This window comes from Centroberyx affinis, unplaced genomic scaffold (assembly GCF_046629955.1).
Source record: "Centroberyx affinis isolate AG114_WGS23_722 - 3 ecotype Tasmania unplaced genomic scaffold, CSIRO-AGI_Caff_v1 ptg000874l_1, whole genome shotgun sequence".
Lineage (NCBI taxonomy): Eukaryota > Metazoa > Chordata > Actinopteri > Beryciformes > Berycidae > Centroberyx > Centroberyx affinis.
In genome coordinates, this window is record NW_027279466.1 from 142,446 (window position 1) to 150,999 (window position 8,554).

Here is an 8,554-nt window from a genome sequence, read left to right on the forward strand (position 1 = left end):
TATTATTATAAAGCACTTTGTAACTTATTGTCTTGAAAGGCGCTATATAAATAGAGGTTCACTTTCTCACTTACGTACTTACTGGCAAGGCCACTTTGATCGTACTTGTTAAAGATGACTGAATATTCTGACATGCAGAAAGCTATAGACGAGATCGCCAAGGGAAAATGATAATGTTGCTACATACAGTCATGTGTAATGTAATGTGCAAACTGTGATGCAGTGTCATTATCAAGACGTTAGTATTCATTAAAAGCACAGCCACTGACTGACATGCATATAAAAAATTCTGAACGCTGTTGGATTATAAAACCTAGAAACTTCAAAAGCTTTTCAGCTTTTCAGGAATGTGGAAAAACAGCCTTTTCTTTAGATTGCCGATCATGCATTTGAACTGTTATCATGGGCTTTGAAAGGGTTTCATGAGCCCCAGGGTTATGAAAACTTACTCCACCCATAAAAGTGGACCGTGGAAGCCTTCATTTCAATTAAAAATGTGAAAATTGGAGTCCTGATGTTTTTCCTGGACTGCACTGATGAGCTTTTACATCTGATATTCCACTATGGGAAATCAGGATTGATGATTCATGGTCATGTGTAGCAGAGCAAAGCCTCGCTCTCTGTCTCTCAGCTGCAGTATAGAGGCGTTTCCAGCGGTCAGTCTGGACAGAAAGCAGCTTCTCCCGCCTACTGATTGACTGACTGTCTGTCTGTCTATTCTGGTCTGGCCCTGTGTGCTTAATGAAGCTCACCACAACAGATGTTTCGGGCCCTCGACCACAAATCCCAAGTAACACACACACACACACACCCACACACACACACACACACACACACACACACACACACTATCCCACACGCACACATGCCGTGCAGGAGAGGTAGTGCAGTTGAGTAATGCATATCAGGGTTTGTAGTCAAGGCCATGTTAGTGAAGTGAATTCCAAAACCAGGTCCAGCTGAATTTGAGTCAAGACCTGGTCCAAAGGGGGTCTGGACCAAGTAAACACCAAGACCAGAGCAAAGTGATTCCTATTCAGGACCAAGAAAAGAACAAAATAGGCAATAAACAGTGTACATGTCCTTCCAAATGTAAAAAAAAATATTGCTTAAGGAGTTTCTTATGGCTCAACAGAGATGTAGATCTATCTGCAGGAGCTTCTACATCCAACTACTCAATGCATAGGATTTGGACTAATCAATACCGCTTGAAGACCATTACATGCGCAGGTTACCCTACCCACATGCCATCACATGACTCTTGAACACACAATCCACCATGGTCACATGACCACTGTCTCAGGACACTCAAACACGTTACAACACTATGACACATTATGTCACTTTGCATTATGTCACTTGGCACTACAGCATTATGTTCTTATGTCTTTTTATTTCTCTTCTCCGAACATGTGTTTTTCTATTTTAACTGAGTCTTATTTTATTTTCATTCCTAGTGAATATACTGTATGTCACTATTCTTTTTATACTGAGAGGACCCCAGTATTTCATTGCACTGTTTACCCTGTGTATGCTGTGTATATGACAAATAAAGAGACTTGACTTTAGATAGGCAGGAAAAAGTCGAGTCAACATCCAGCAGTGTCGGCGACGACAGCGAGGCAAGACAAGAGCGCCACCTTCTATCCTCTCTCCTCTCCCTCTGTCTCTCTCTCTCCCTCTCTCCTCTCCCGGGGTCCTCATCCTTCTCTCCTTGTGAACACCGGTGTCTTCTTCGGGTGATGAATGCCTCTTCCCCCGCACACTGTCTGGGCCTGGACACTCTTAAATTACCCCAAGCTGTGGATAGGAGAGGAAAGAGGAACTTAAAAATAGCACTTGGTCTGGGCTTTTTTTTTTTTTTTTTTAGGCTAATGATTACCCCCCCTCCCCTCCCCTCCCCTCCCCTCCCCTCCCCCCCACCCTGCTTCACCCCCTTCACCTCCCTCGCCACTCTTCCCTCACTTCCCACCCCTCCTCCTTCCTGTCTTTTTATGTACAAGGAGGGGAGGTTAGGTTATTGATGATTATTTTGCAGACCCCCGTTCCTTCTATCACTCCCCCCCCCCCCCCCCACCACACCCCTCCTCTCTTTCCCCCACAGGCCTCATCTCTCGCTCTCCTTCTCTCCTCCGGCTCTCACATGAATAATGTTGTCCCCAAGCCAGAATGAGGTCAGGCAAGTAATGGCGAGACATATTGTGCAGTTACGGCTGTCTGCAAATGGCCCATCAATAACCAAAGGCCATGCATTTGCAGATGCAACATTTGTGTCCGTGCGTGCTTGTGCGTGTTTTATTGGAAATAGATGGTGCTATTGATTGCCTTATCAGCTAATCCGTTTAAGCCTTTAATGCAAAGATGTTTTTGGGAATAAAAGTGAGGGTGAAAAATTACACAGTCACCCTTAATGCAATCCTGAAAAAGCGCTGGTAAAGTGTTCAAAATATATGAAAGACCCTGAGGAAGGAAGAGTTTCTGCCAAGGCATTTGTTGTGTTTTTTATTGTCCGAGACACATTTCTTTTCTGGGAAAAAGCTAAAAATCAAAAGCACTTCCCTGTGAAATCTGAAAAAAAAAAAAAAAAACATAACAACGTTGACACAGCCACTCCTATCTCCCACAAGTTGTGAGTTTGCCAAAAATGTGTGCGTGCGCTCCGGTGCCAGCCAAACGAAGGCCCCCTGTTCGGCGCTTGACAAATTGATTGTTATTCCTGCAGTTAAAGTGATGAAGAGCCCGCAGCTCTGCCGGGGGACTGTTTGACCTCCACTCTTGGCCCGTCAGCATCGCAACTTGTCATCAAAGTTCCTTTCAGCCCAAAGAGCGGCAGTTAACCTCCGACCCCTCACCTCTGCTGCCCCTCTGTAAAGTGGCTGCCCTTAACTTTGGGAGACTGACAGCTTTCTGAAAAGGAAGTGCCGGAGAGGGTACGGGGGGGGGATGGGTTGGAGGGGGCAAGACGTTAGGGGTGGGGGGGAAGGGTGAGGGGTTATTGGCTGGTGGTATTGGTGGAAGGCATGGGGGCGGCTTTTGTGTTCAGAGTCTTAATTGTGCCCCCCAGCGCTCTCCTCAATCTCCTTTTACAACTCCCCAGCTTAAATATTTGCAAACAAAACAGCGCCGCAGCCACATGTTTGTCCACTTGCTCATTTGCTGGTGATTAGAGAGCTCTTGTTCCTCACTCAAAAGCCCACTTACAGCCACCCTGCCTCCCCGGGCCACACTCCCCAGCTCCCTTCCTCCATTACCCTGCTCACGATTTGTGCCCACACAAGTCACATTCCTCGTTTTATCATTTCCGTAACCTTTTGTTATTGTACTTTTTTTTTTTCCATGGTGGACTACACACGATTCCTTGTATATTCTCTGCTAAAAATGACAAGCTGTCCAGTGATTTTAACGTGTTCCCACAGCTATCAAGCTTATTTCATGATATTTTTAGTCAAATTATCTCACTGCACTGGCAGATAATCTTGCTGGTTTCAAAAAGATTCACTTGATACATGCCAATATGACTTCTATCAACAAATCATCATGAAACAATGAAGAAAATCTTGACACAAGAATCTTTCTCCAAGACAATTTCACTTTTACCAAGTAAATGTCCTGAAACAAGTTATATTATACTGAAATAAAAGCTAATATTTGTTGAAACCGGTAAAATGATGTGCCAGTGCAGAAAGATGATTTCATAAAAAAAAAACTAAACAACTAAAATAAGCTTGATAAGTCTGGATACAAGGTAAAATAATTTAACAAGTCTGTCAGTTTGTGCAGTGTAAATGTTTTACCTTGGGGCTGACCTTTTAAAAAAATTGAAAAGTTAAACCTAGGAATTACATTTCAGCCCTCCAGTCATGTCACAACGTTGCTAACAAACTTACACATTAGTTCCGTGTTGATTCAATTGCAGCTTGGTGGCAGGGTTAGACAAAGTTTACCGCTCTCTTTCAGCTCTTCCACATAACCCCGAGTACAAGCAAGCACACAACCGATTAAAAGTTTTAAACGGTGCAGAGTTTCCAGACGAAGGAGAAATCAAAGCATGCGTTCGAGACATCAATAAGCGTGGCACGCCAATAACGGCCAGACGGGCAGACTGGGCCTGTTAAAAGGAGCTGACTTCCATTCAAATAGCCTCCACTGCCGCTCTGCTCCGCTGAACAAGCTGAACAAATCAATACCATTCATTTGAAGGCATTTCTTGGTGGATATATCAACAAGTACCAGGGACTGTTTTCACTGATGTGTGGGTGTGTGTGTGTGTGTATGTTGGGGGGTTGCAGGGCTATAGGAGACAGCAGCGCTGTGTTATACAGGCCCATTCTCCAAAACAGAACCAGGCACGCTGAGATTCAACACACACGCTGCTCTCTGAGGATTTGCAAGACAAATTCATAAAGTATGGTCTTTTATCATGTCGGAAATACAGTATATGGAATCCCATGGGGCGCGCTTTAAAGGCTAATGTTGGGGTCCCAAGATATAAATTGAAGTAAACGTATTGCGATGAAAATGCGGTTTCTGAATATCTCCTCTACTGGCGTGTAAGCAGTTTTCAAAATACACTCTGTGACCCTGGAACAGATTCATTTTATTGAACACATGGTTTTGATTGGGAGTCGTATTGACATTCAGACTCCGAGGAAATTCTCCCTTTGAATGGCACGTACAAATATCGATTCAGAGTCACATAAGTGGCACTATACCAGTAAGACCAAGGCCATTAGCCTACTGCAGTGAAGCCTGAAGCACCGTTAAGGAGACAACTAGAATAACTCTGCTATCCCTCCAAGGCCCTTCTAATTGTGCCTGTAAAGGTGAAAGCTGAGGCCAAGAGCTTCACTTACAAGCCTTGGGAATAGTTTATTGGCATGAGAGAGAAATAAACGAGAGACAGTGTGTGCATATGTGCAGGCAGGCGTGTGTGTGTGTGTGTGTGTGTGTGTTTGCGTGTGTCGGCATACCTGCAGAAGAGACGAAGGAAGATGGATAAGAGTAAATAAAAAGGGGAAAAGAGGGCAACAAGTGGGTTCCATTACAAAGGTGTGTGTGTGAGGAAGTAAGAGAGAGGGAGAATGAGTGTGTGTCTGTGTGTGTGTGTGTGTTGCTGTATGTCAGTTTAGATGGGTATTGGGCATGAGTAGTCTGCAGGCCAAACTCTCCAGAGTCTGAATATAATGAGACAGCAGCAGCATAGCTCACCTCTCCAGCTGCCAACGAGAGGTCAACCATGGGTGAACACTGCATTCCCTCTTCTGACACACACACATGAACACACACACACATGCAGATGCACACACACTCACAATAACACAGGTGTGCACACACACACACATACACACAGACGCAAACTTTTCTGAACTACTTTAAAGAAGTCAAACTTTGAAAGAAGTCTGATTGTTTTACACTAAAGACTTTCAAAGTCGTTGCGTGTGCTGCCCCCTTTTTTTCCACTGCCTCTCTTCCCTCTCCCGACAAAGAAACCATGCTCTTTCTGACTTTCATAAGTGGCACCGAAGTTTCCCTAAAATCCGATCAGTCCTCTTACCTCTGGAGCCTGTTTCAACTGGCTGTTGACAATGCTGAAGTGTTGGCAGTATATATTTTTTTTCTTCTTTCCAAGGGATGAAGATGAGATGGCCGCCAAAGAAGGTGTCTTAAGCGGTGTGCTTTTCTCTTTCTGTCCTCTGAGTATTCAAAATCCTCCTTGACAACACACATCTCAAGGCTTACAGTCTCGCCCCTTTCTTTCGCTTAAGCAGTACATTCTGCCATTTGATGTGCCTCCTCTCTCTATAAAAGGTGGTAAGCTGTCTAAACCTGGGTACATATTATGGGATTTATAAATTCACCCACTGCATTCTTTGAAGAATTATTAACTGTTTTTCAAAGCAGAGGAGATGGAGACAGCCATCTCAACAACTTATGTAATCAATTTGACTGAGGCTTTTGAGTCTTTCTATTCCTCTGTTTATATAAGATTTTTTTTTTTTGCAGGAGAAAATGACCTTGTGTTTGTCCTCAGAAGGAGCAAATTACCTGTGATGGTGTGTGAATAATCATAATGCGTTTAATTAAAAAGTCTCAAGTCAGTGGTCAATTTAATTTGACTCAGAAAGCTACTGTCGTTATGAGCTGATTTTGTGTCAGCATAAAATAGCCGCTGATATGAGCTTAACAACGCTGAAAAATTCACATTTACAAAACAGAAAAAGCCTTTGCCTGGCATTCTTTCAGTGCTCCTGCTCCCAGTCAATAATACAGTACCTCTCACACCAAATATGTGACAACCTCAAATATGTCACGGGCCTAACCCTCCATTTTAAGGACTTTCAGGGCTGCGACTGGCCTAAAAGGCTGAGTGTGACTGTCCCCGAGGAGCACAATGCTAAAATGCCACCGTGCTAGTCCATTTAGCACTGCTCTCTCACCGGAGAGCCATTGGGTCTTCGCAGCCCTAATGGTGTTCACCGCGCCAGCCTCTTAATCCAACCTCGGCCCTCCACAACTCAGCTCTCAGGTACTTACACCCCCCCCTCCCCTCCGTCCCCCTGGCTGGGGAAAAGGGGACGTGACAGGGACAGTGTCTCAGAGTCAATTACAGGTCCAAGGCAATCCCCAAAGAGCCAACAACCGTGTTTGTGACAAAATGGCCTGTCCTCATTCCTTCATAAAGATGCAATTTGCAAGACCAAGGAGAGGCTTTCGGGTTTGGAGTGCAGAGAGCAGAGAGGGGGAGCGGAGGATCATGGACTCCCTGTAGACGATGCTGTTAGCCCAGATGAATAAATGATGAAATGGGCTAGCACATTGTGCTTTAATGTGAAAGTTGAGTGCAGCACAGTGGGCTTAGATTGCATGAAGTGTCATGGGTTAAAGCACGATGGACCTATGGTGAACCTCAGCGCCTATATGACTTGAGTGGATAGGTCACAAAAATAATCTATTATTAGTGTGTGAGAAACAACAAACTGAGTGTGCAGTGTTGGAGAAGATGTTGACAAAGAAAGAAGCAGGGCGTAATAGACTAGAAGGCAGAGCGCCAGTGAAGGCATCTCTACAAAGGAAAACACGCTTTCATCCAGTTCAACTGTTAATAGATTTTCTTTGCGGGGTCACTTGGTGAGTAGTGTGTGAGTTATAAGACTTCAGCAATCCAATGTTTGTGCAATCAGTGGGAAATGGGCACAATTCAATAAAAATGGCCTTTCCAATAACATCTGACTTGAATGGTTCTCATGGTGTGAGTTGGGTTATGAAGTGGCCAGTCACCAAAAACAGCAGCTGTTGTATTCTCCAGAAGTCACAAAAAAGTACGCAGCACACTCCATAAACATCAAACTGTCCAAACAGAAATAGTAGATGTGCTTTTCTTCCAAATGATCTCACATGGAAAGTCGTTGTGTTGAATCCGTAGCTCATAAGGGAAAATCTGGGTTTGGTGAGTGAGTGATCAGTGTGTGTGTATGTGTGTGTGTGTGTGTGTGTGTGTGTGTGCGCATTTCATGCGTGTGAAACCTTCTCTCACCCTCCATCTGCTCCCTGAGGCCATTACTGTAAATAAGAATTTGTTTTTAAAAAAGATACTTGGCTCATATTTCTTCGCCTAGCACTTCTCTTTCATACTACAGCCACAGGAATATGTATAGATTTTTTTACTCCCACTGCTTTGTCTAGGCGCAGGTTTGACCTTAGCACTCCTCCAGCTCAGCTCAACAGTTGCGCTTATTGTAAGTCATTCTGATGAGAACGCATGAGCTTAATGCCTCAAATGTATATTCAGATGTGAGGCAGACTGAATCTATCTTGAGATATTTGGCTTTTAATGACCTGAATATGTTCTAAATCTAATCAGTGCCTTACTCCCCTGCTCAATGACGCCCTTGGGACCCGAACAGTTAAGTCAATATCCATGGTGCCACCCACATTATCAGATCATGTCCTATAAATTACTGCATTTTGTCTCAATTCCATTTTTAAAGTAATTTTCCAATTCGAGCACGGGAACGATTAACATTTTATTAAATTGAATAAAACGGTCACCAATATGGACTATTATCAAAGCTGATATAACTCAATCAGTTAGTTGTCAATGTCTTGTTTAAACTGTGTGAAGCTCTGTCCGGAGCATACTGATATCTGTGGGCCGGGTGCAGTAACGCTCTATATGCTGCATATTGAAACGGCTCTGAATGCCATCACTAACGCATACGGTGATTTGCATCTGACATTTAGGACATTCTTCTTGAATAATTTGTTGTCCTTCACCTATCTTTCTCAAAAATCATGATTCATTCCAGGAAATTTGGAGTTATTTATTTACATTCACAGACTGATACGCTGTGGCCCGTTTAGGAGAATTCAATTACGGGAGAGGTAAGACGTCAATTTCTTTGAGGCCATCATGGCAGTTTATTGGATTACTTGATTAAATGAAGACTGAATGTTTAGAGAGTGGCAGGCAATGCTTTCCACCTTTGAAAGATGAGTGTACAACTGGCCTGAATCATGTGTGTAGTGTAGGTAATGTACAGATTGCCGCATTATT